The 26,160-nt window shown below is 36.9% G+C and overlaps 1 protein-coding gene across 1 annotated transcript in view; it reads right to left on the reverse strand.

Annotated features, from left to right (window-relative positions):
* Nucleotides 1–26,160, reverse strand: part of HTR2A (5-hydroxytryptamine receptor 2A) — a 64,174-nt gene that overhangs the window by 34,001 nt on the left and 4,013 nt on the right. The gene's annotated exons all lie outside the window — the stretch shown is intronic.

Here is a 26,160-nt window from a genome sequence, read left to right on the forward strand (position 1 = left end):
AGAATTTTGGGGAGTATAAAATAGGACCAAGAAAAGTGATTCATCAGTTACCTCAGCTGGAGAGAGCCTATGGATCTGCAAAGAGAGAGCTAATTCTCTTTTAAGTAACCAGTTCCTGTGGACAACCAGATAACACAAACTATTATAGTGAATTTGACAGGGTATTCATGTTGGGAAAAATAAGGCCCATTTTTATTTTCAGAAACATCCTTTTTCCATCTCTCCAAGGCAAGGAAGAGAGGCATCCTGGGTCTCTTTTCCCTGGGCAAGTCAGAATCTCAATATATTCTTATTTGAATGATCTGAAAACTCGGCAGCTCATGGAATGTGCAACACCTTTGGAGGTGTAGAGTGGGTTAGGAACATCACAGAGCTGGGGCAAAGTGTCAAGCTGAAAAATTTTATGAAGGGAAATTGTGTGTCTGGAAGTGCAGGAAGCATAAGTAGAAGCTTTGACTGTTTGTTATTAAGATTAACATTTACTTATGATTTACGTGGGCTAAGAATCTACATGGAAGCTTTCTGGGAGCTTGCTGGATTGGAAGCGTTATTTTAGGGGTCCTTGGCAAGGGGCAACTCAGAAAATTATGTGCCACTTATCTCATGTTTTCTCCAAACATCACTCATGGAAGTTGCTTTTTCTACATCTTTTTTTCTCCTCATTTTCAATTTCAATTTTATTTATTTTCAGTTGTGAATTCTCTCCCCCTCTCTCCCTTTCCCTGTCCCTCACTCATTGAGAAGGTGAGGAAAACAAAATCCATTGTAAATATATATAGTCACATCCTTTAAAAATATTTTCCTTTGTTTAAGGAGAAACAATTTTCCTGTTCTGTCCCATTTTAGGAAGATAAGAGTATTTCAAGAAGATGTGAATAACCCCTCTCTGTGAAGTATATAAAGCCCTTTGGGATTCTTCAAGGATGAAGATATGGCAGGCAAATCTAAGAGATTATTGCTGTGTGCTGTCCTGGAGAAATTCCTGAAGACGAGGAATTTAAACAAATGAAAGAAAAATAATTTCCAGTCTACTTTCCAAGAAGCATATTATAAAATAGAATTGTGGGTGAACAAGGCCATAGAAATTATAGGAAGATGATTCTCTCTACCTGCTAATGTTTATCTTTTTGAACCTCACATATAACCATTAAATAACTCTCATGGAACATCTGCTGGGCACATGGAAATATATGAGGTACTGGAAGAGCTTGAAACAACCTAGAGATGTGGGATCAAAGGAATTAGGGCTAGAAGAGCTTTTAGAGTTCACCTAACCTGATCCCCACTCTCACCTCCTCATTTTATAGATGAGGAAACAGAAGCCAGAGGTAAAATTATTTGCTCAAAAGTCACTCGATGAATAAATAGTTGCGTTTTGCACATAGGCCCTCAAACTTGAAATCCAATGCCTGGGCCACACCACAATTCCTACTCATCACCAAGCCCAAGAGCTAAGAAGAATGAGATCACCCAGATAATTAATGGCGGAGCCAGCCTAGAACCTGAATTTCCTGCCTAGGCATCTAGTGTTTTTTTCTCCTATGACAATCATTATTCTTGTCCAATTAAACTGTCTAGTTTTATGAAGTTCTAAGAAATCAAACTTTTTTTTTTTAACAGAAAAAAACTCCAAAACAAGAGAGATGAGCTTTGTACCAGCTAACATCTACCATCTGTCTCCTTGTAGCTTATTGGTAATTATTGGTACTGCGCTTCTGAGAGGTGAGGGGCTAAATATGGATAATGAGACACATTTTCTGTCCAATGTAAGTATTTATTTTTGCTTGACTGTATATTTGTTACATGAGTTTTGTTTTTCTTTTTTTTAAAAATTATGGTAGGGGAATAAGGGAAGAAGAGAACAAATGCTTGTGGATTGAAAAAGAATTTAATTAAAAAACAAACAACTTACAGCACATTGTTCATGTGCTTCCAAACTATAAGAACTAGCTTAGTACTGTTTCTCATTGACTCTTTCAGGACTTGAGCTCATTAGCCATCTAAAAATGCAGCAGAGCTTCTTGGAGGACTGCAAATGTTACCTCAGTCGGGTTTCTTGCAAAAGTTGTGATCAATAGCATTGAAAGAAATAGGACCGTCATACAGCCTCACCAGCAGGGTAGTGTAATGGAAAGAGCATTGGCCCTAGAATCAAGACAGAGACCCGAGTTTGAGTTCCAACTCAGAAGTTTACTAGCTGTGTGACTATAGGCAAGTCCCTTAACCTCACTGAACCTGTAAAATAGAGATAAATGAATGAGTGAATGAAAAAAAGAGGCCTGTATTAAGTTACTATGTGCCAGGCACTGTGCTAGATTTTGGGGATACAAACACAAATATTCCTGCTTTCAAGAAGCTTACATTCTAAAGGGCAAAGACACCATATATATAGTCAGGAAAGGGAGTTTTGATTTGGTAAGTCATGGGGATAGTAAGGCTGAGCCATTAGGCAGTAGACTGTCACACCCTTTCCAGAAGCAACGGTAACCGATTTGGTTATGGTTCATAGAGTAAGAAGTAGAAAGTTGAGGGCAGGAGTGGGATAGTGGGTTATGTGGCAGAGCAGATGACAAGCTGCCAAGATATCATGAAGACAATAACTACTTCTCAGTGTTGTGAGGAAAGTCCTTTGTAAAAAGTATTATACAAATATGAGTTATTAGCTTAAAAACAAAAGATAATAAATCAGCAAAAGAAAGACACTTGCTTATGTACAATCAAAATTGAATATAAGAAACTGGGCTAAATCACTCCTTGTGGTATATCTTACCACCATGGTGCTGGTGCATTCAATCTATCTTTTTCAGATTCTTTGCTGAGCAATCCATCAAATGGCTGTTGATAAATAGGTTGTTTAGCATTCAGCCAGTACAATAGCACAGAAAAAGATCATCTTGAAATGTTCTCTTCAGTGTTGCTGTAAGAAATGGGTCCTTGCTTCTATGGTTATTTGATTAAAAGTTACATAGTGTTAGTAAGATGGCCACAACTAGCCAATGGAGATAATAATTATGATTATTAATAATAACTAGTGCTTATTTAGTACTTTAAGATTTGCAAAGTGCTTTATGTTGCTTATCCCTATTGTGGGGATAGTAATAGCACCTACATTACTGCATTGTCATGAGGAACAAATGATATATCTGTAAAATGCTTAGCACTCTTTTTATGGTGGCAAAGAATTAGAAACTGATGGGATGCCCATCAGTTGGGCAATGGTTGAACAAGTGATGGTTATATGAATGTGATGGAATATTATTGTGCTGTAACAAATGATGAAGGGGGTAGTTTCAGAAAATCCTGGGAAGACCTATATGAATTGATGCAAAGTAAAGTTAGCAGAACCAGGAGAACCATCTACACAGTAACAGCAACATTGTAAAGATAGTCAGCTGTGACTTAGTAACTGATCAATACAATGAGCTATTACAACTCCAAAGGACTCATCATATTTACCTCCAGATAGAGAACTGATGGACCCATAGTATAGATTGAAGCATATTTTTTTTCCTTTCTTTATTTTTCTTGTTTCCTCCTCCCCCGTTCCAGAACACGACTAGTACAGAAATAGGTTTTTCATGACTGTATATGCATAATGGCCATTCTTACCTTCCCAATGGGTGGGAGAGGGATGGACAGAGGGAGAGAATGTGAAACTGAAAATATTAATAAAAATAAACAAAATGCTTAGCATAGTACCCGGCACATAGTAGAAGCTCAATAAATGTTTGTTTCTTTCCATTTTACAGATGAGGAAACTGAGGCTAATTTGCCTAAAATTCACACAGCTACTGTCTGAGACAAGATTTGAACTCAGGTCTTTCTAACTCCAAACCCAGCACTCCGTGTATTACACCACTTAGCTACCTAGATAAAGTTACTATTTGCATCAAATGCTTTGGTTAGCCCACTAAAATAGTGTCAAGATTGTCCCCTATATTTGACATATGATTTGCTATATACGTAGTTCTGAAAGCTCACGATTTATATTTATATTTATATTTATATTTATATTTATATTTATATTTATATTTATATTTAGAATGAGAACCTTTATGTCTCTATAAAAGTATCTCTGTTCAGGTTCTCACTAGCTAGAAAGGGGCTTCTAGATAATCATCAACATGAGTTTATTTTGTATATATCCTTTTTATACTTATGTGTGAACATTCTATATTCTCTGCACCCCTCCCCAACCCAAGTTCCTTGAGGGCAGGGGCTACCTCACTCTTACATTTTTATGCCCAGCATTAAGCACAGTACCTGATACATAATAGGCACTTATTGACTGCTTGCGAATTTATTGATTGAACTGGTTCAGCCCTTTACTTCGGGGCAAACCAAGTGTCATGTAGTGGTAAAAATGCTAGACTTGGGGTCCCATAAAGCCTGGCTTTAAATCTCGGCTCTGCCACTTGTTCTCTTGGGCTGTGTGACCTTGGTCAATTCAATTGATCTCTTTGGGTCTCAGCTTCCTCATTCATAGAATGAGGGAGTTGGGTCAGAGACCCAAAGAGATCAATCGAATCAGATACTGTGCTTAGTGTGGGGCATAAGGAATACAGTCATGGCAGGGCTCCAGTGCATGCTCTCAGATGTACTGTACACGTGGCAAGCAGCTAAGGCTCTCCTTTTTCCCTGAGTAATGTTACTACCTACCGAATCAATCTTTCTCATTGCTTCTATAAGATTTTGCATCTATAAGAAATGTAAATGTTTCTTAATGAAAGCCATACTAATCCCATTTACTTAATGAAAAGGTGCTCTAAAAGGTTTTTGCTGAATTAATTAGGCTTCCTTCTGAAAGAATACATTGTGTTCTTGAAAAGTCAAAGTGTGACTTTTAGTGTTTTGCCAACAGCTAAAACCAAAATCTCATGGTTGCCTTCTTTCATTCTTCTGTGCTTACTCCCAGGAGTCTTGGTATACCTGATTCTATTGAAACACACACTGAATACATGAAAAACAAGGAAAAGATACTCAAAAGTTGGAGTTCCTTAAAACTTTCCTTTTACTTTTGCCCATCTACCTATCATATGAGCATAAGAGAAGGATGAAATAGGTACTTCTTCCACATGGCAGCCTTCAACTATTTGAAGATAGCCACCACGCCCCCAGAAGTCTTCTATTCTCCAAGTTGTACAATGCTACCAGTTCTTTCAACTAATCTTTATATGGTATGGTTTCCAGTCTTCTCTACAGTCCTCTTGGTTACCGTCCTCAAGACATGATCCAAGTTGTCAATATCTTTCCAAATTTGTGATATCCAGGAATTGAATACAGTACTTCATATGTAATCTGACAAGATTAGAATATAGTAAGACCAATTCCTCCCTTATGCTGAAGAGATTCCCTTTCTCAAAGACGATTGTCATATTCATATTGGGCTTGAAATCTGCTCAAAACCTCAGGCCTTTTTCACATGAAATAATAATAAAAAAATAATAACTGTCATTTTGGTTACCTACTCCTGAATTTTCTGTGATTATATTCTACCTTTACAATTTTCAATGAGCCTCTTTCCTCATCTTTATATAAGGTACAACGCTTTTCTTATGTAGACTTTTTATTAATTGAAAAGGACAGGAAAAAGGATATTTGACAAACACAGAAAAGCAGCTGGAGTAGAAATATAGACAATTCTGAGAGGACCTTAGAGAAAGCAGCCATAAGACACCAAAGTACTTACTTATGAATAGTAAAGATGAATATTGGACATTGTTTCCCAACAATTAATTTGTGTGTAAATTTTTAAGATGTTGAAGTTTGTAACTAGGAAGGTGGGTCATTACACATGAATAGGTCCTGATTAGAGGTAGAAGAAACTGACAAGAAAGCACAGAAGGGTATCCAGCAAAGAAGCCAACATTATAAGCCAACAGAGCTAAGAAGTCAATAGAACAGAAATGGGGCAGACATAGCAGCCTCTTTGAGCTGAGTCCAGTTGAAACTAGCTGTCTAGACAAAGACAGTTCTAAAGTTGATGAAGGGAGATGATCTGATTGGAGAAAAGTTCTAATATTGAGAGCTAACTGGAAAATGCAGAATCCTCTGGGTTTTGAAGAAGTGATTAGAAAAAAAATCTCCTTGCTCTCCAGTGCCAAACATAGCTTAAGAGAAGGGAACCCTTTCTCCACCAGATTTGTCTGCATTGCTCTTTAGTGCCCTCTATGGCTCTAGAGGACAAAAACCCTTAAACCCTAGTGAGCTGACTTGAATAGCTTTGTAAATAAATGTCAGTTTCAAGGAAGAAGACCTGAGAAGTTCTGAAAATCCTAGGCTTAATATTGTTTCCCTGGCCAGAGAGTAGCAGAGAAAAGGCTTCCAGCAGGAGAGTGGGGAGATACAGATGAAGAGTGGTTCCTCCTCCTCCTCTTCCTTCATGGTGCAGGCTGTTCCAAGAACCCAAAGGTCTGCAGTCCTGAGATCTGCTCTAAGAACATGGGTTTTCTATTTATATGCATCACTGCTAGCTTTCTGTTAGCTCATGCCCATTCTTCCCCATGAACACTGTATGTATTGGAGCAAGAGAGTGACTCAGGTTTATCAGTGGACTGTTATGTAATGTAATGTTTGTTATGTCATACTATGATTACCATCTCAGCCTTCTGTTAGTAAATGTTTCATGATTAAGAGTTAATGGTATAATCTTGGCTAATTTGTTTAAATGGAAAGGGCAGTGTTGGAGGCTTGGGAGCTATAGTTATTGAGTAGTCAGTCAACAAGCATTAGCCTACTATATTTTCATGCCTAAGATACTTTCATGGTTGAAGAATTTATTGTAAATATCATTGCTATCCAACTTTGGAGCATTTCAGTGCTCTAAGGATGTACATAATAATAAGGAAAAAAATCTACACTGTCACTCTCTACATGCTACCTTAATCCATCATGGTTCCTTTTTCATTTCTGCCCTTTTGGAAGCTAAGTATTTCAACATCCTTGCAGCTAGGCTGCCTGAGACTGCCATAGTAGTTATGATTGTCTCTCCATTTAGGTATGATAATAGAAAAATATGCAGAGCCAAAGGAGGGGTTAGCATAACTGCCAAAATAATATTTCTAAAGGATAAGTCTGACTGTGGCACTTGCCTGATTAAGAATATTCAATTGCTTTTAGAATGTAATATAAATTACATATTGGTATTTAAAGTCCTTCACCATTTGTCTCTAGCTAACCTTTCCATTGTACATTCCATCTACATTTCATTTCTTAGTTCCATGTATCTGCACAGGCTATAGTGCATGTTCAGAATTCCCTCTCTTTGCCAATTCCCAGAATTCTTAGCTTCCTTCAAGGTCCAACTCAGTCACTGCCTCCCTAGGCAAGCCTTTGCTTGATTCTCCTAGTCCTTAGCACTCCTTCCTTAAGTTATTTTATATGTACTTATCTAACAATAGGTAGCATTTACATTGTGCTTTAAGGTTTACAAAGTGCTCTACAAACATTATCTCATTTTATCCTCACCATAACCTTATGAGGTAGGTGCTATTATTATTTGCACTTTCAAGTTGAGGAAACTGAGGCAAAAAGAGGTTGAGTGACTTGCCTATGGTCACACAGCTTGTAAGTATATGAAGCTGAGTTTGAACTCAGGTCTTCCTGCCTCCTACTCGATTCAATGTGCCATCTAGCTGCCTCTGTGTAAATGTTGGATCCTCCCCTCCCTCTCCACCAGTAGAATGTAAGTTTCTGGAGGGCAGGGACTGTTTTTATTTTGTCTTTTCATTCTTATTACTTAGCAAATGCCTTGTACCTAATAGATGCCTGATGAATGTATGCTGAATTTAATTTAGTTACTAACTTACATATATTACAATGAAGGTTCAAATTCTTCAATAGATAGTAGTATAGAGGAGTGGTTTTGGGGGATGTGTAAAATATTTTTGTGGCACGTGTGGGGGATTAATTTAAAAATTTTGCCTGAGGTGCCTAAATCCCTTGTCCTGACTCTCAGTATGAATCTTCATTGTGTGGTATCTGAGTCTGCAGCATTATGGGCAGGTGAATGAGGAGGAAGGAGCTGGCATACCACAACAATAAAAGCACATTACCTTGGATGAGTCAAACTGCCATTCGTTGACACCTTGTGGTTTTTTTTTTCTCTCTGTGATACTTTCCAGTTCTAATTCCATTCACTTTCCTCCTAGGTTTGGTGTTCCTGGCATTACTTCATACCTGGATGCCTAGTCCTCTCAACTGGTTGACTCTGTGAATTCTTTGTATTTTGATCTCAGTGGGGTACTTTTTATCCTTTGGGAGCACAGCTTGAACTATACCCTTTTCCCTCTCTCAGTCCACTTAATTGTACTTAATCACTAGCAAGTACACAGAAGTCCTCATTCTCTTATCCTTTTGAGGGACAATGTCCTGACATGTGAGATCCATCAAAGGAAGAACATAATTTGATTGTATGTAGTCTTCTATGGGTTAGGTTGATTTTTATTTCTGCTAATCACTGTTAAGAGGAAGGTATATAACAAGGTAAAGAAGCAAGCATTTTTTGTTATGTTCACAGGATTCATCAGACTGTAAATGCGGTCCACACCACACAAAAAGGTAGAGAACCCTTGGTCCAGCAGAACTTCCCAACTAAGGTAGGAACCCCTCTATAATGTCTCTGTGAGATGATTATCTACGCCTTTGCAAACATTTCCAATGATGTAAAATCAGGCATAAAACAAGGATGCCCATGATCACCTTTACTATTTGATATAGTACTAGAAATGGTAGCTGTAGCAATAAGACAAGAAAAAGAAATGAAGGGAATAGGCCTAGGAAAAGAAGAAACAAAATCATCACTTTTGGCAGATGATATGAATGGTTTACTGAGAGAATCCTAGAAATTCAACTAGAAAATAATTGAAATTATGACAAAGTAATAGGATATAAAGTAAATTTATGCAAATCATCAGCATTTCTACATATGAGCAACAGAATATGACAAGAAGAAAAGAGATAGAAGGGGAAGTTCCATGAAAAATAAAGAATGTGAAACATGTGGAAGTCTACCAATATATACCAATATGTCTATCAATATACACATACAACTAACAATACTTTTTAAAGAAATGAAGACAGATAATAATAGGAAGAATACTAATTGCATATGGGTAGGTTGAATCAATGTAACAAAAATGACAATACTACTCAAATTAATTTACTCATTCAGTGTCATCCCAATCAAGTTACCAAAGGATTATTGAACACATCTAGAACAAATAGTAATGAGGGCAGCTAGGTGGCTCAGTCGATAGAGCTCCAGCCTTGTAGTCAGGAGGACCTGAGTTCAAATCCAACCTCTGACACTTGACACTTACTAGCTGTGTGACCCTGGGCAAGTCACTTAACCCTGATTGCCTCACCAAAAGGCAAAAAAACAAACTAAAAAAATAGCAATAAAATTAATCTAGAGGAATAAAAAATTAAGTGTCTCAAGGGTAATGACAAAAAAAGCAGGAAAGAAGGGGACCCAAAGAATACTATATAGAAGTAATAATCAAAACTGGTACTAGTTAAGAAATAAAGAAGTAGGTCAGTGGAACAGATTAGGTATACAATGGAAAGAATGATGTAGACTAGTGTTTGATAGGCCCCAGCTATTGGGTTGACTCAATAGTAATGCTAGGAAAACTAGAAATCAGTTTGATAGGAACTAGGTATGGATCAACATATCATCCTATATACCAAGATAAACTCCAGATAGATAGATATAAAGGGTGACATAAACAAATTAGAGGAGCAAGGAAGAGCTAACCTTTTAGATCTATGGATATGGAAAGAGTTCATGATTAAAAAGTAATAAATAAAACTACAGAAGATAAAATGGACAATTTTGATTGTGTGAAATTTTAAATGCTTTGTATGAACAAAATGAATGTAGGCAAAATGTAAGTAAGTAGGTAGCTAGGAAAAAATCTCTGCAGTAAGTTTCTGTGATGAAATCTAATAAATGATAATATTTGTGATTAATATCCTAACCCCAAATTTGGTTTCCTTTCATATTTCAGAGAGCTTGAGATTTAATTCCCCTTCAAAATTGTGTTGTCTCAAACATGGACGGCCTCTGTATGTGTATAATTGGTCTGGCCCAGACATGTTTAAAAGCACTGCTTTGTTTTTCTCCTTCCTCATATAGCATATTGGGAATGGTGATGTTAGGGTTCAAATGTGGGAGCTCCAATATCATTAATTGAGAAAATAGTTTGATTTAGAAATCTTGACACATATTTCCCACTTTTTATTTGTTTATTGTCCTTATGGTTTCCTTCTCTTCTTTGGGTAAAATATCTTTAACTCTTTCAACTTTTTCCTTTAACCTACCCTGGTTGGCTTCCTCTTTGGATATATTCTATTTTGCCAATGTGTATTTTAAGTCATGGTACTCTGAATGGGCACAATATTCCAGATATGATTAGGTTGGTGTGACAATTGCCTCCCTTGTCCCTCACACTAGACTGCTATTAATGTAGCATAACAGTGAATTACCTTTTTGGCAGCCATATCTAACTTTTGCCTCACATTGATGTTACTGTTGAACAAAATGTTTGGGACTTTTTTAATATGAATTGCTATTAAGCCAAGCATCCCCTATCTTGTTGAAATTTTGAGCGAAAGTGTAAGACTTTATATTTATTCTTCTTAAAATATCATCTTTTTAGCTGAAATTCTATAGTTTCAACATATTGGATTCTTCCTCAATATTGATTCTGTCATCCAAACACATGAGATTATCCCTCAGCTTTAGCCATCTAGAAAGTTGATTGGAATTCTTTCTTTGTTGTTTTCCAAGTCATTGATACAAATCCTCTATAGAACAGAACCAAGACTTTCAGATGGATATCCATCCATTAAATAATGTTCTTCGGATATAGTTTTCAATTCCCTATAGCTTTGTCTTTATTCAACCTATATTTCCTCATCTTGAACATGGATATAATGAAATAATTTGTTTATTAGCATTCTGAATTCAAGATACATTATGTATTTGATAAAGAAATGAGGTTATTTTGATTTGACTTGTTTTTAGTGTACCCATGATAATTCCTAATAATTACATGTAGTCATTTGATTTAGAATTTTGCCAGGGATGAATGCCAGTGTCACTAATCTGTCATAATACTAATGCCCATTCTTATCTACCTGTTCCTTCTCGAATAACTAAGCTGTTAGCCTTCTGGAAGTCAAGAGGTTGGATCCAATGGCTTCTAAGAGCTCTTGAATTCTATGCATTGTAACTTCTGCTTTCTGAAGGCAAAAGTCACCAAATAAGACAGATGCTTCTTTCACAATAGCACATTTATTCAATGCCTGAGGGTTTATAAAGTGTTTTCTTTGTAATAATTCTGTATGGCAGGTAGTTCAAGTACGTTATTCTTATTTTATAGATAGCAGAAACTGAGGTTGAAAGATTATATGACTTGCATATAGGTGTCAAAAACAACTCATATGACTGTGATGGCCAAGAGCAAACAAGATCTTTAAGGGAAAGGAATGTCAGTGCCTAGCACAGTGCCTGGCACATTGTTGTTGTTTAGTTGGATGCAGCTCTTTGTGATCCCTTTTGGGATCTTCTTGGCAAAGATACTAGAGTGGTTTGCCATATCCTCCAGCTCATTATACAGATGAGGAAACAGAGGCAAACAGGTTAAGTGACTTGCCCAGGGTCACACAGCTAGTAAGTATCTGAGATCAGATTTGAATTTAGATCTTCCTGATTCCAAGTTCTATACTGTCTGCTGTGCCACCTAGCTTATTGCCCTGCCTGGTGTAATGAGAACTTATTAAATGCTTTTTGATTGATTTAATACTTCACTAATCTGATGGATCTGTGATCTTATTGGCATAACTGTGCCCTTCATTAGTGAAGATTTAAGTCCATATCACTCTTTTCACCCTGTGTGATTCTTATTCAGTTATTGCTTCAATTCTCCATAGTAGTACTCCTACCATGGTAGATGCAGTTCTTTAGGAAGGTTTTCTTAACCGTTTTTTTTGTTTCATTGACTCCTCTGAAGTCTGGTGAAGTCTCCTCAGAATAATGTTCTTTAAAAATTATCTATTTTCTTATTGGAATTTACATTCTCTTCCTCTCATTGGCCCTCCCATAGAACAAGAGAAAACCCTTGTTCCTCATCTCACATCACTTAGAGTTACCTTCTACCACTATTCATTCCTTCACCCTTGTCTCACATAATGAGGTGGCCCTTCTTGTCAAGGCAAACCCTTCTACATCCACAAGTGATCCCACTGCATCTTGTCTTCTTCATCAGACTGTCCTATCATTCCTATTCTCTCTTTAGGAAGATGATCTTGACATTTGAATGGAGGATGTACTAAAGTGGGGTGAGACTTTAGGCAGAGAGACTAACCAGCAGGCTATTGCAATAGTCCATGAATGAGGAGATGAGGGCCTACAATAGAGTGGTTGGCCGTGTCATAGGATAGAAGGTAGCATACTCAAGAGATGTGGTGAAGGTAAAAACCAACAGATCTTGGTCTGTTTTCAGTTGCTTCAGCTACTTCCCTACTGCTTACAAATACATTCATGTCTTTGCCATCTTCAAAAAACCCTTAACTGAGTCACTCATCTCTGCTAGTTGTTTTGTGACTAGACTCCTTGAGAAGTCCATCTACAAAAGGTGCCTCTACTTTCTTTCCTTTTAACCTCTTCTTAAATCTTTGGAGTCTGGCTTTCAACAACATCATTCCACTGAAACTGCTCTCATTAAAGATACTAATAGTCTCTTACTTGCTAAATCTAATGATCTTTTCTCAATCCTAATCACTCTTGACTTCTCAGTACTTTTGACATTTTGGTCACTCTCTTCTCTCCAGGTTTTTGTGACATTGGTTCTCCTGGTTCTTCTCCTACCTATCTGAGTGTTCCCCTGCCCCCAATTAAGCAATAAAGTAGAAATTCTGAAAAATGAAGAGATGATTGAAATTGAAAGAAAAACATTGAATTAATCATTAAAGCTGATAAAGTTGGAAAAATTAATAAAATAGATAAAAAGTTAGCTGATTTAAAAAAACCAAACTATCAAAGACAAAGAATTCACAACAACTGAAGAAGAAAAAAAGAATTAAACAAATTAAACAAGCAAATTAAACAAATATCAGAAAAAAGAAATTGAACCAAGCATAAATGGACTTCCTGCCCCTCCCCACCCCTGCCAAATCTCCAGGGCCAGATGTATTTACAAGTGAATTCCATCAAAAATTCCTGGAACAATAAATTCTACTATTACATAAATTGCTTGCAATAATAGAATAATGAGAAGGTACCCTTCTAATCAATCTCCTTCTATGATACAAATATGATCTTGATGCCCAAACCAGGGTTAGACAAAGCAAAGAAAGAAAAACACCAACCAATATCCTCAAATAGCACTGATACAAAATTTTAAATAACGTATTAGCAAAAAGCCTACAATAACATTAGATTATATACTATGACCGGTGTGGATTTATATGAATAGTTTGGGATTAATTCAACATAAGGAAGATTATAAATATAAAAAAATCATGTTAATATTTCTACTAATAAAATCTATCTGACTATATCAACAAATATTCAAAATAATGTTGACAAAATCCCATGTGGGTTTTGGCTCTTTCATTAATAAGGTAAATAGTATCCATCCAAAACCAAGGGCAAACATTATATATAAAGGAGAAAATTTGAGGGATTTCCAGTAAAATCATGGGAAAGGCAAAGATATCCATTGTCAACACTCCTACTTAATATAGTCCTTGAAATGCTAGTGAAAGCAAAAAAGTCAAGACAAATAGTAGGAATAAGTATAGGCAAAGAGAAAACAAAATTACTGCTTTTTACAAATGATATGATGACTAAGAAAATTCTAAAGAGTTAGCCAAAATTAATTAACATAAGAAATTCAGCGAAGTTTTAGGATATGAAATAAATCTACACAAATCATCAGCATTTCTATATATTAGCCACAAAATCCAGCAAGAAAAGAAGAGATAGAAAGAGAAATTCCATTTAAAATAAATACAGAATATGTGAAACATATTGGAGTCTACCTGTCAAGTCACCCACAGCAACTATATGAATACAACTACAAAATACTCTTTAAAGAAATAATGACAGACTTAAAAATAGGACACATATTAATTGCTCATATTATATTGGCTAAACCAATATAATAAAATTAATAATACTACCCAAATATATTTTCTTACTCAGTGACAAACTACCAAAGATTGACATATCTATATTTCTCTTCTCTTTGGGGGCTAAACTCTTTGAAAAGACTGTCTACACTAGTACTTCTATTTTTTTTCTGTGTACTTTCTTCTTAACTCTTTGCAGTCTACTTTCTAACCTCATCATTCTATTGAAACTATTCTCTCAAAAGTAACAATTGCTTAGTTGTCAAATCTCATGACCTTTTCCCAATTCTTATCCTTTTTGATCTCTTTTCAGCCTTTGACATTCAGTCATCTGCTTCTCCTCAATACTCTCTTCTCTCTAGGTTTTTGTGACAGTGCTTTCTCCTGGTTCTCCTATGTCTGAGTGCTCCTTCCTTCAATGGATCTTCACCCACATCAGGCCCACTAACCATGGGGGCTCCCACTGTTCTGTCCTGAACCATCTTATTTTCTCCCTTTATACTATTTCACTTGGTGTTCTCATCAGTAACCATGGTTTCAACGGCCATCTCTATGCAGATAACTCTTGGATCTATTTGTCAAGTCCTAATCTCTTTCCTAAACTCCAGACTTGCATCTTCAATTAACTTTTAGAAATCTTGAACTAGATCTCCTGTAGACAACTTAAACTCATCATGTTCAAAACCGAAGTCATTATCTTCTCCCCTACACATACGTACTATACTTCTTCCTAGTTCCCATTAATTTTTTTTGAGGATACCACTATCCTCTCAGTCACCCAGATTTGCAACCTTAGTGTCATCCTCAACTTTTCATTTTCACCCTCTCTCATATTCAATCAGTAGTCACATCCTACCATTTCTACCTTTGTAGCATATATCCTTTGTGTCCCCTTCTCTTTTCTGAAACTGCAACCATTCTGCCTCATGCCCTTACCACCTCACACCTGGATTAGTACAACAACTTGGTGGTTGGTCTCCCTCAAGCCTCTTGTTGTTCTCTAGTTCAGAGGCGGTGAACCTGAAACCTCAAGGCTACATATGGCCTTCTAAGTCCTTGGGTGCAGCCTTTCGACTAAGTCCAAGTTTTACAGAACAAATCCTTTTATTAAGGGGATTTGTTCTGTGAAGTTTGGATTCAGTCAAAGGGCTGCACCTGAGGACCTAGAGGGCCACATGTGGCCTTGAAGCCAGATGTTCCCCACCCCTACTCTGGTCCATCTTCCACTCAGCTATCAAAATGATCTTCCAAAAATACAGTTCTTACCATATCATTCCGCTATTCAATAAACTTCAGTAGCTTCATACAACATCTGGGATCAAATATAAAATTCTCACTTTGACTTCTAAAGCCCTTCATAACATTTTACCTTCATACTTTATTAGTCTTCTTACATCTAGGTGAAGGACTTTTTAGTCATGACCACCCATTAAATTTATGTTGCTGTGGCTGCTGCTGCTGCTGCTACTACTACTACTACTACTACTACTACTACTACTACTACTTCTCCTCCTCCTTCTCCTCCTCATTATCACCATCAGAATAATAACAGCAATAACAATAATAATATCCCAAATATTGCTATTCAATAGAAAAAAGTAGTTATCTTGTTGACCTTTACAATAATCCTCAGAACATTAGATGTAAATACAAAACAATGGTAGAAGACTAGCAACCTATCCTAAGATCATTTCTATTTGAACTCTATTGAAAAAGATGAGAATTGAGATGATGATAATAAAACAATCATAGCTTATATTTATACAGCTGTTAAAACTTTGCAAAACATGCTTTCTTTTTGACCCTTCCAACAAGCTGATGAAGTAAGTACTATTATTATATTCATTTTAAAGATAAGGAAATAGACACTTAGAAAGTTAAATGACTTTCCCAGGTTCATATAGTTAACAAATATCTGAGGTAGGAATTGAATCCAAGTCTTCCATACTCAATATCTATATCTATATCTACATCTATATCTATATAATCATCTATCCTGTCCTTCTCCTAAATACAAGGCTAAGGGAGCAGAGCAGAGGGTACTAGCAGTTTTTAGACCAAATCTAAAGCAGTTTATCTGTTGGTACTATGAATATGAGATCCTAGTCCAATTGTCAATAAATTGATTGAAGGTATTATTCATACAATAAATAATGTCACAGAACATAAAGAAGTTGGAGCTGACTGGAAAGTTGGACACAGATTTTCCTTGGAGCAGTGTATAAAGGATTGATGGTGTTGGTTTCATTATATACTCAAGGGCAACAGGAAAAATAACCTCATGGAACATTTTGTCATCTTTCATTTTATTTTTCATGATGAATGTAAATAGGGTTACCACCATGAAGATAGCTAGTTTGTGATAATGACATTTTATAAAGAAATTGATGATTCTTCAATGAAATTGTCAAGTTTCTTTATATTTAATTACCTCAGTGCAAAGGTGAACATAGATAAGGTCAACAAAAATACACTGGAAAAAATGATTTGTAAATAAGAACTGACAAACATTAGAGACTTGTAGGGGATTCCTTCTGGTGTTTATAAGTATTCCCTCAAGCAGATTGTCATAAAGTTTTGGATTTTGTGAATACTATTTTAACAATAGTATATGGCCGGATATCTTCATGAAAGTCAGTTTAGAATCAGCTATTTGACATCAGTATTAAAGATCTAAATTGATATCAACTTAGAAGAAAAGATAATGATGATTTGACACTGTATAATAGCAACAACACTAACCTGACTTAATCAACTAATCTAATGACTCTTTAAAATAGGAAATGGATGATAGTAAAGACATTGACTTTCTCACCATTTCTTAGAGAAGTAGTAAAATGTATTGTAACTACTTCTTTATTTTGATAAAACAAATGTGTTAATATTAGAATTGTTATTTATTATTAAATAACCTTATTAAATATTTCAGTAAGATGACTACAACACACTTGGTTAACTAATAGATTTTGGTTGATTATTTTAATGATTATTAGTAATAATGGCTTGCAAAGTACTTTACATATATCACAAATGTGAAATAATTGCCTCATCAAGGAGGCTAAGAAAAGCCAAAAGACCACTTCCCTTCAGCCAGGAAACATTTAGTCGTCTTGTCAAACAAATAGACAAGTTGGGCAAGGCCAGTGATAGTCTAGAGTGCAAGTTTATCAGCAGGCTGATGACAGAAATACAAATAGTATTGTCTTTCTTATAAAACAGTGAAAATCAATGGAATTGAAGACAAAACAGCTAAAAGTGTGACATGAAAGCCAACTAAACTAGATCATCTCAAGGACATGTGTAGATTAAACTAAAATGATGACAATAGATTCAAAACAAACTGGATCTGCCAATTATCAATAGAAACTTATTCATATCAACTCTGACAATGGAACCTCAGTGTTTCATATATGAAATGGAAGTGGGCCTCATCTAAGAAGGTGAAGGGGAAAACTTAGAGTATTTGATACCATATACTAGCTGTGTGACCTCAAGAAAGATACTACCTCTCTGTATTTCAATTTTTTTTTCCTTTGTAAAATGATGGTAATATTACTCGTAGAACCCTCCTCACATGTCTATGTGGCTCACATCATATAATGAATGTGAAGCACTTTGCAAGCTACTGTCATTTAATAATTTTAATAGCCAACTAAAATGTTAGTGAACCAATATGATGTAACCATCTTACTGAACTAAAAGCTTATTATACTAAGGAACAACTCAATTTTCAAATATATGCATATGCATGTGTTTAAAATCTTTTGTTTGGCATCCAAAGTTCTTTATAACTTACCCTCTTACATTTCCAGCATTTTTATAGTTTATACCATCCCCCCTTCCCAACTGGGAACAAGATACTCTGTCTCTCAGCTCTGGGGCATTTTCTTGCCATCCTCCATGCTTGGAATTCTCTCCTTCCTCATCTCTGCCTCCTGGCTTCCCTTTTCCCAGTCCCTCTTAATTCTAGTGTCTTCCCTCCTTAATTATTTCCTGTTAATTGTGTACATAGTTTGTTTGTATTATTTGTTTGCATGTTGTCCCTCCCATTAGATTTTGAGCTCCTCGAGGGAAGGGATTGTCTTTTGCCTTTCTTTGTATCCACAGTGCTAAGTACAGTATCTGGCACAGAGTAGGTGCTTAATAAATATTGATAGACTGATTGGCTGACTGAAATGTAACCACAAGAGGAAAATTACTTCTGCTTTAAGCCAGAACTATGTGAAGATGTTAGTTTTTATACCATTTATCTATGAATATCACCTTTTACCTAGTTTTTGAATTGCCAGGAAATAAAGGGCTGAAGATTATGTCTACACAAGACCAGAGGCTTGAAAACATGTTCAATTGCGTAACAATATGTCTCAGTGGAAGATTTCAGATAAAACCTTACCCAGCTCAATACATTTTCAAAAACCCCAGGGAAAGAGAAAGGAGATGGAAACTTCAATCAAGAGATGGTAGTGTTCATTTCACTGGGTTTAATGCAATGCAAATAAAAGAAAAACAAAGAGATTTAAGAAATTACTACTGGGTACTTTTTGCATTACATAATCTGGTACAATGGGACTTCTCTGGTGGGGGAGGAATGGATTGGCAGATTCCATTACACAAACACACCAAAGCTTCTGAGTGATCTAATAAGCATAAACCTTTTGCTTCTCAGTGATGTCACCAAGGCCTGTTCTCTCCTCCTGTACCAGCTCTTTGTTGGTAGCTATAGTTTGTGCGTGTAAGTGCTTGCATGAATAAATGCAGATCTTAAGGTGATAAGGTTTAGAGCTGCAAGCTACTTCAAGACAATCTATTTCACCTCTTCTTCATTGTGCAGGTGAGAAAACATCCAAGAATGTCTATGGCCATCTGTTTTTGCATGTATATGCTAAGTTGTTGAAACATTTTAGTTAATAAATTCTTACTAGTTAATAAATCTCTTATAACTGAAATTCCATTCCTATGTCTTTGTCTCAGACAACTCCCTCCTCTTTTCTTAAATATTTACTATCATAGGTTTAATTTAAGCTACTGTTGGTTTTGAAGGGGGAAAGAATTACTGTTTAATGCAGTGAACACTTGATTGCCCACGGTTAATAAGAATCAGGTCTAACAGGGAAAAATGAAATCCATAGAAAACCAACTAATCTCACTTAATTTAATAGTTTCAGTATTTTCCCTCAATAGACCTTTAACCAGAGAAACTAAGAAATAGTCTGAATGATAAACACTGATGCTTTTCTCTCTCATCATGGAGCAGGGAAATGGTCAAAAAGCAGGTAAGAATCAGAAAACCTGGGTTTGAGTCTCAACATTGCAAATAAATAGACCTTGGATAAGTCACTTGACTATTCTGCACCTCAGTTTTCTCTTTAGCAAAATGAGGGTGTCAGACAACATGATCTCTAAGGTTCTTGCAGGTTTTTAACAACCTATGAACCACTATCCAAATGGGAAAATAATAGAAACAATTATGCTTGGATGGTCTCTTGATCTTTAGGCTTAGATCTTGCTTGCTTCATATTTAATGAGAAAAAAGAAGGCATTTGTCACATACTCTTTTTCCCTTCTGTGTATCCTTCATTCTGTCTTCCTCTAGTTTCTGGTGAGGAGATGAAGGTCAAGCCCTCTATATGGACCCTTGATCCCATGATCTCCCATCTTCTCCATCAGATGATCTCTTATGATTCTATAATCCCTCATAATTCTATATTCTTCATAATTAAGGATGTTACAATTTAATGGTGGGGAAGACAACATATAAAAACAAGTTGAACTTACTATGTACTCCCCTACTATGTAGTCTCCCACAACCTAACTCCATCCTACATTTCCAGTCTTATTATACATTATTTCTTTTCATACACTCTTTGTTCAGTCTAAACAAGCTTTCTTGCTGTTCCTAAAATGTGACATTCTGTCTCCAAAACCAACATTATTGTGGTAATGACCCTTACTTATCTTCACCAACTGGGTGATGGCCACAGGCTGAACAAATGTGGTTATCCTCCAAGGCTCTGTCCTTCTTTTTTTCTCTTTTTACACTCTATCACTTAGTGACCTTATTAGCTCACATGGGTTCAGTGATCATCTCTATGTAGATGACCCCCAGATCTATATATCTAGCTCTAATATCTCTCTTGAGTTCCAATCTCACTTCACTAGCATTCTCTTGGTCATTTCAAACAATGTCACAGAGGCATCTCAAAGTCAACATATCCAAAACAAAACTCAGTATCTTTCCTTTCAAATCCACTATTCTACCAAACTTCTCTATTTCTGTCAAGGGTTCCACCATCCCCATGTCAGTTGGTTTGCAACCTTGATTTCACTTTTGACTTCTTACTCTCATTCACCCTGCATATCTAATTCCATTGCCAAATTTTATTATTTCTACCTCTGCAATAATTCTCACACTTTTCCCTTTTCTCTATGAATACAGCCACCATTCTGATTGAGGCACTCCTCACTCCTCACTTGCATTATTGTAATTACCTCCTCATCAATCTCCCTAACTCACAATTCTTCCCTCTTCAATCCATCAACCATACAGCCGCCAAGGTGAATTTCTTAAAGTGTAAGTCTGAGCATGTCCACCTCCCTAATCAATAAGTTCCAGTGGCTCCATATTACCTCTGGGATCAAATGTATTCTCCTCTGTTAAGCGTATAAATTCTTCACAACTTAACTCCATTCTACATTTCCAGTCTTGTTATACATTACTACTTTTCATACACTCTTTTGTCAGTTCAAAGTGGCTTTCTTGCTGTTCCTAAAATGTGACACTCCCTCTCCAAAACCATCAACACTGTGGTAATCACCCTTAATTATCTTCAGCAACTTGTGATGGCCACAGGTTGAACTAATCTTCCTTGCAGATAGAGTTCCCCATTAGATTGTAATGAGTGTGTTATCATGGCTAAGGAGAAGACATGAATTTAAAAAACAAACAAATAACCCAACAACATGTAACTGTGGTCCCTTTCCTTTCTGTCTGTCTTTTGGCGTCCCTGGTTTCCTTCAAATCTCAACTTGTTTGTACATACTTGTTTGCTCATTGTCTCCCCCATTAGATTGTGAGCTCCCTGAGTGAAAACACTGTCTTTTGCCTCTTTTTTTTGTATCCCCAGCACTTAGTACAGTACCTGGCACATAGTAGGCACTTAATAAATGCTTATTGTCTGTGTCTATCTATATCACAGGATACGGAAGAAGTGGGTGGTAATTCTGAGTAGCTATTTGTGATCTTTGAAAAATCATTGGGAGAGAAGTGTCATAGAGTTAGAGCAAACATCATCCTGATTTTGCAAAGAGCAAAGAGAATAGATTCCTTACACTATAGACTATTGCGTTTGGCTTTGATTCCTGGCAAAATTCTGGAATGTACTGTATTACTAACGTGATGCTTTGTGAGCGTTTAGAAAGGGAACTAGTGATGGCTTAGAGCCATCACAGGGTCATTCATGTACTGTACTGTACATGTACTGTAACTCTCATATCATTTTTGTTTTTAGATAGGGCTGCTAGATAAGGGGAGTGGGTCTTTGGCATGATCCATAGGGGTAGAAGGTGGGTACATGGGTCACACCTGACTTTCCTACCTAATAGCCAATCTCTGTGCTTATCTCCAACAAGACCATCCTTTTATGCATGATCACTAACAGTCCCCACTCTACCTGGTCTGCTCCATACTTTGCCAAAGACCTCCTGTCACTGTAAACTCTCAACCTTGTCCCTTTGCCATTGGGTGTGGACCCCTTATCAGGACACAGGCACACACACTGACAGATGCCAAGGTAAAATTCTTCCAACCTCCTACCTCCAGATGACCTCATGGCTCTGGTAGGCACTGTGAGGGAAGAGCAATCTCTGCATCTTGGGGGAGTGGACCATGAATAGAGCCTTACCCTCCCTTTTCATTATCAATGGCACTGTGTGAATTATGCAAGATGAACAGGTATGGATGGATTCCAAACCTGGTTCACAGATTTCACTACATCTTTGCCTCCAAACCTACCTTTCTTCCAATTTTTCTGTTTCTGTGTAGGATACCACCATCTTTCCAGCCACACAGGTTTACAACCTTGGTATCATGTACAACTCCTCAGTTTTTGCTCCCTTACATAACCAATCAGCTACCAAAGCTTTTCATTTCTACCTTCACAAAATTTCACATTCATCCTCTTCTCTCTTCTCCCATAGCTACAACCCTAGCTTGGGCCCTCATTACTTTTTACTTGGGTTATTGTAATAGCTTCCTAATTGGTCTCACTGACTCAAGTTTCTCCATTCTAATCTACCCTCAACATATTTGCAAAAGTGGAGAGGGACCAATATGTCCCTCCTAGGATAAGCTCATCATGTCTAAACTTACCACTTGCTGCTAACTCTAATAAGTGTCTGAGGTAAAGTAGAGTAAGGAGCCTAAAAAGAACTCAGTAGCTAGGTGGTGCAGGGAATAAAGCACTGGGAGAGGAAGATTTGAGTTCAAAACTCTCCTGAGGCACTGATTAGCTGTGTGACCCTGGGGCAAGTCACTTAACCTCCCTCTGCCTCAGTTTCCCCATACATAAAAGGGGAATAGTAATAGCACCTATCTCCCAGGGTTGTTGTGAAGATAAAATGAGATAAGATTTTAAAAGAACTACGTAAGTACTAGCTATCATAGTTATTATAATAAATGTAAAACTATACGACTGGGCTCAAAAAAACCAATTACATTATGTTTAGGAAACTCTTTGTGACCCCATTTGGGGTTTTCTTGGCAAAGATACTGGAATGGGTTGCTATTTCTTTCTTCATTTTACAGATGAAGAAACTGAGGCAAACAGGTTAAGTGACTTGCTCAGGGTCACACAGCTAGTAAGTGTCTGAGGCCAGATTTGAACTCAGGAAGAGGAATCTTTCTGACTCCAGACCTGACATTCTAGCTACTACACCTCCTAGCTGCCCTTGAGATGAAGCAATGATGACTGGATAACTGTTTCTGTAAAAAAGGCCTTGGGGTTTTAGTGTGCTGTCGTTTTAACAAGAATTAACAATGTGATATGACAGCTAACAACCAAAAGCTAATGTGAACTTAGGCTTCATTTCCAGATGCAGAGTCTCCAGAAATAAGGTCCTAATAGTCCTTTTATGCCCTACACTGGTCAGACCACATATAGAGTACAACATTCAGTTTTTATGCCACAGTTTTGGAAGGATATTGGCAGTCTGGAACATGACCAGAGAAAGGGGATTAGGATGATTGAAAGACTGGACACATTGCCATGTAACATTCAATCTTTACTTGGTGGAACAGGCTGTTTAGCCTAAAGAAGAAAAGGCTTAGGCACAACATAAGAGCTGCCTTCAAGTATGTGAAGGGCTGTCACATTGAAGAAGGCATGACTTGTTTGGCTTGTCCCAAAGTGCAGAATGAGGAGCGATGTGTGGACATGGTGGAGAAGCTAATTTTTTCTCAATGGAAAAGCTTCCTAGCATCTAGAGCTCTACTAGAGTGGAATTGTCTTCTTGGGAGGCAGCCAGTACTTCATTACGTGAAGTCTTCAAGCTAAGGCTGACTGACAACTTGTAGAGGGATTCCTCCTCAGTTTGAGTTGAACTCCATGACCTGTGCTGTCCATTCCAAAGCTAGGTTTCTACAATTCTTTGATTTGAAACAGTCTACCAAATGACTGAGGGACAGTGAGGGGACGAAAAATGACGTGTTATATGAGACTCAATCTAAGGAACTGGGATATTTTATCTATAACAGTTATAGATGAAATATCCCAGTTTCATGTACATGTGGTGACATAGGTGCTATGTTCAAATATTTGAAGGTTATTATGGAAGAGGGATTAGACTTATTTTTCTTGTTTCCAATGGGGAAAAGTAGGACTAATGAATTGAAATATAGGGAGGCAAATTCCAGGTTAAGATAACTTCCATATAATTAGAACTGGCACAAAATAAAATAGGTTGATTTAGTAGGTAGTGAGTTCCTGTCACTGGGCACGTTTAATTAGAGGCTCGACAATCACATGTGAGGATTGTAGTGGAAGAAACTCATTCACAGCTTAAGGATTTCTCTTAAGTCCAAAATTTGTGGATGGCTGACTACTGCCCCTGGACTGTCAGTGAATATCCAAACATGGTGCTCTGCACATGATTGACACTTAAAAGAGGTTGTTGAAAAGTTTGTCAAACACTCGTCCAAGTAAATGCAAAATCCTCATTGTTCCTACATGTTGCAACAGCTGCTCATAGCCTGATGGCAAGAATGCTTATGCATTTCCTGAGAGCAAACATGGCATTTTCTGAGAGGAGTGGGGAGGAGGAGTAGGCCTGTGACTACGAATAAGGAAATGTGGGTGCTAGTCTTAGATCTGCCATTATAAACCCAAGATCGAGACCTCTGACTAGGGCCCAAGGACACACAGATAGTAAGTATCAGAACCAAGATTTGAACATAGGGCCTCTGATTGCAAATCCCCAGCTCCTCCCAATGAATCATATTGTCTTACTTCATTTTTAATTTTGTCAAATGATCATTCATAACTATGAATAATTCTCAGAGAATATAAAAATAGAAAGAAACTTTGCAAAAATTAAAATGTGCTATAGGAATGTAAGTTTTATTTATACCCATGAAAACCAAACAAAAGAGGAAGAAGAAAAGAGGTTGACTTCATTCAATTTATTTAACTCATTGCCTGATTTTCATTAGGTCCTTGGTTTAATTTGCTTTAGGTCACAGACTTATTTTTCTGCTTAGACTTAAATTGCCTGTTTTCTTATTCCATACACACATCCACTCCAGGAAGGATGCAACGTCACCTACTGACACATTTTGTGATTCTAAAACAAATTAATTTCAAGGAATTCTTAGCTAAAAGCTAAACATTCTGAGGAGGTATCTGTCAGCAACAAATGAATGATAACTAGGAGCTTTTCTCTTCTCTGGCCATCCAGTTATGATGGATGATCAAGACTGGTCTATTGTAAATACATGAGATCATCCTGGCAGATGTAGTGCTCTTGAAAATCTCTGATGTGTGGTGTGTTATCAGAAGGTGCAGGGGTGTACTCAGCTGCACTATGTGAGTGGCTGGAGGGGGTCTTTGACTCAGCCCCAACACCTCGCTCCAATCTTACCCTTTCTAGCCAATGTATAGTCGTTAGAGCCTGTTCCCAGGCAACTTTGTGGCTAGAACTACATCTTCTATTAAGAGCACTTTGAATGTCATGGATGTTCATCAGATGTTGAATATCTTTTTGATTAGGGGTCTTGTAAGTACTCATGGTCTGGAGTTGTAAATTGGAAGAATATGATGCAGAGTTTATGGAGCTGACTTAATGAGTATGTATTTCTGTATATAATATGTACATGTATGTGTATGTCTATATATCTAGAAATGTAGAGTATAAATCTAGGTTTAGCCATCTATTGATCTATCTATCCATCCATCTGATCTCCAGAACTATGATTTCTTCAGTTTAGGCAAGGAACTTTCTGTGAAGAAATTCATTCTTTCAGTATAAATCAGCAACTGTTCTGAAAATGATCATCGAAGAGAATTGTCCAGGGGTACTAAGAGATTAAATAACTTATCTGGGGTCACACAGCCAAGGTGTATCAGAGGCAAGACTTGAACCCACGTTTTCCTGACTCCAAGGCTATTATCTATTCAGTACTCCATACTGCTTCTCATAAACATATTCTTACTTATGTAGAAAGTGTAGCTTGAGTCCACCAGTAGAATGCAAGCTCCTTGAAGGCACGTTGTCTGCATTCCCCAAGCCTGACATGTGTCCCCCTGACACATAGTAACACTTAATAAATGCTTGTTGAATTGAATTGTGTTATCTATCTTGCTACATATTAAAAAAAAACCCAATAATTTGGAAATCAAATTATTATAACATTATGTGGCAAACAAAACTATACATTTTTGAATGTCCTTTTTAAAAAGTTCAACCAATGTATCAAGTCTTCTGGCAAAGCAGAGGACTGCAGCTTGGAGACAGATGCTGAATGTTCTC

This window comes from Phascolarctos cinereus, unplaced genomic scaffold (assembly GCF_003287225.1).
Source record: "Phascolarctos cinereus isolate Bilbo 61053 unplaced genomic scaffold, phaCin_HiC Scaffold_726;HRSCAF=1367, whole genome shotgun sequence".
NCBI lineage: Eukaryota > Metazoa > Chordata > Mammalia > Diprotodontia > Phascolarctidae > Phascolarctos > Phascolarctos cinereus.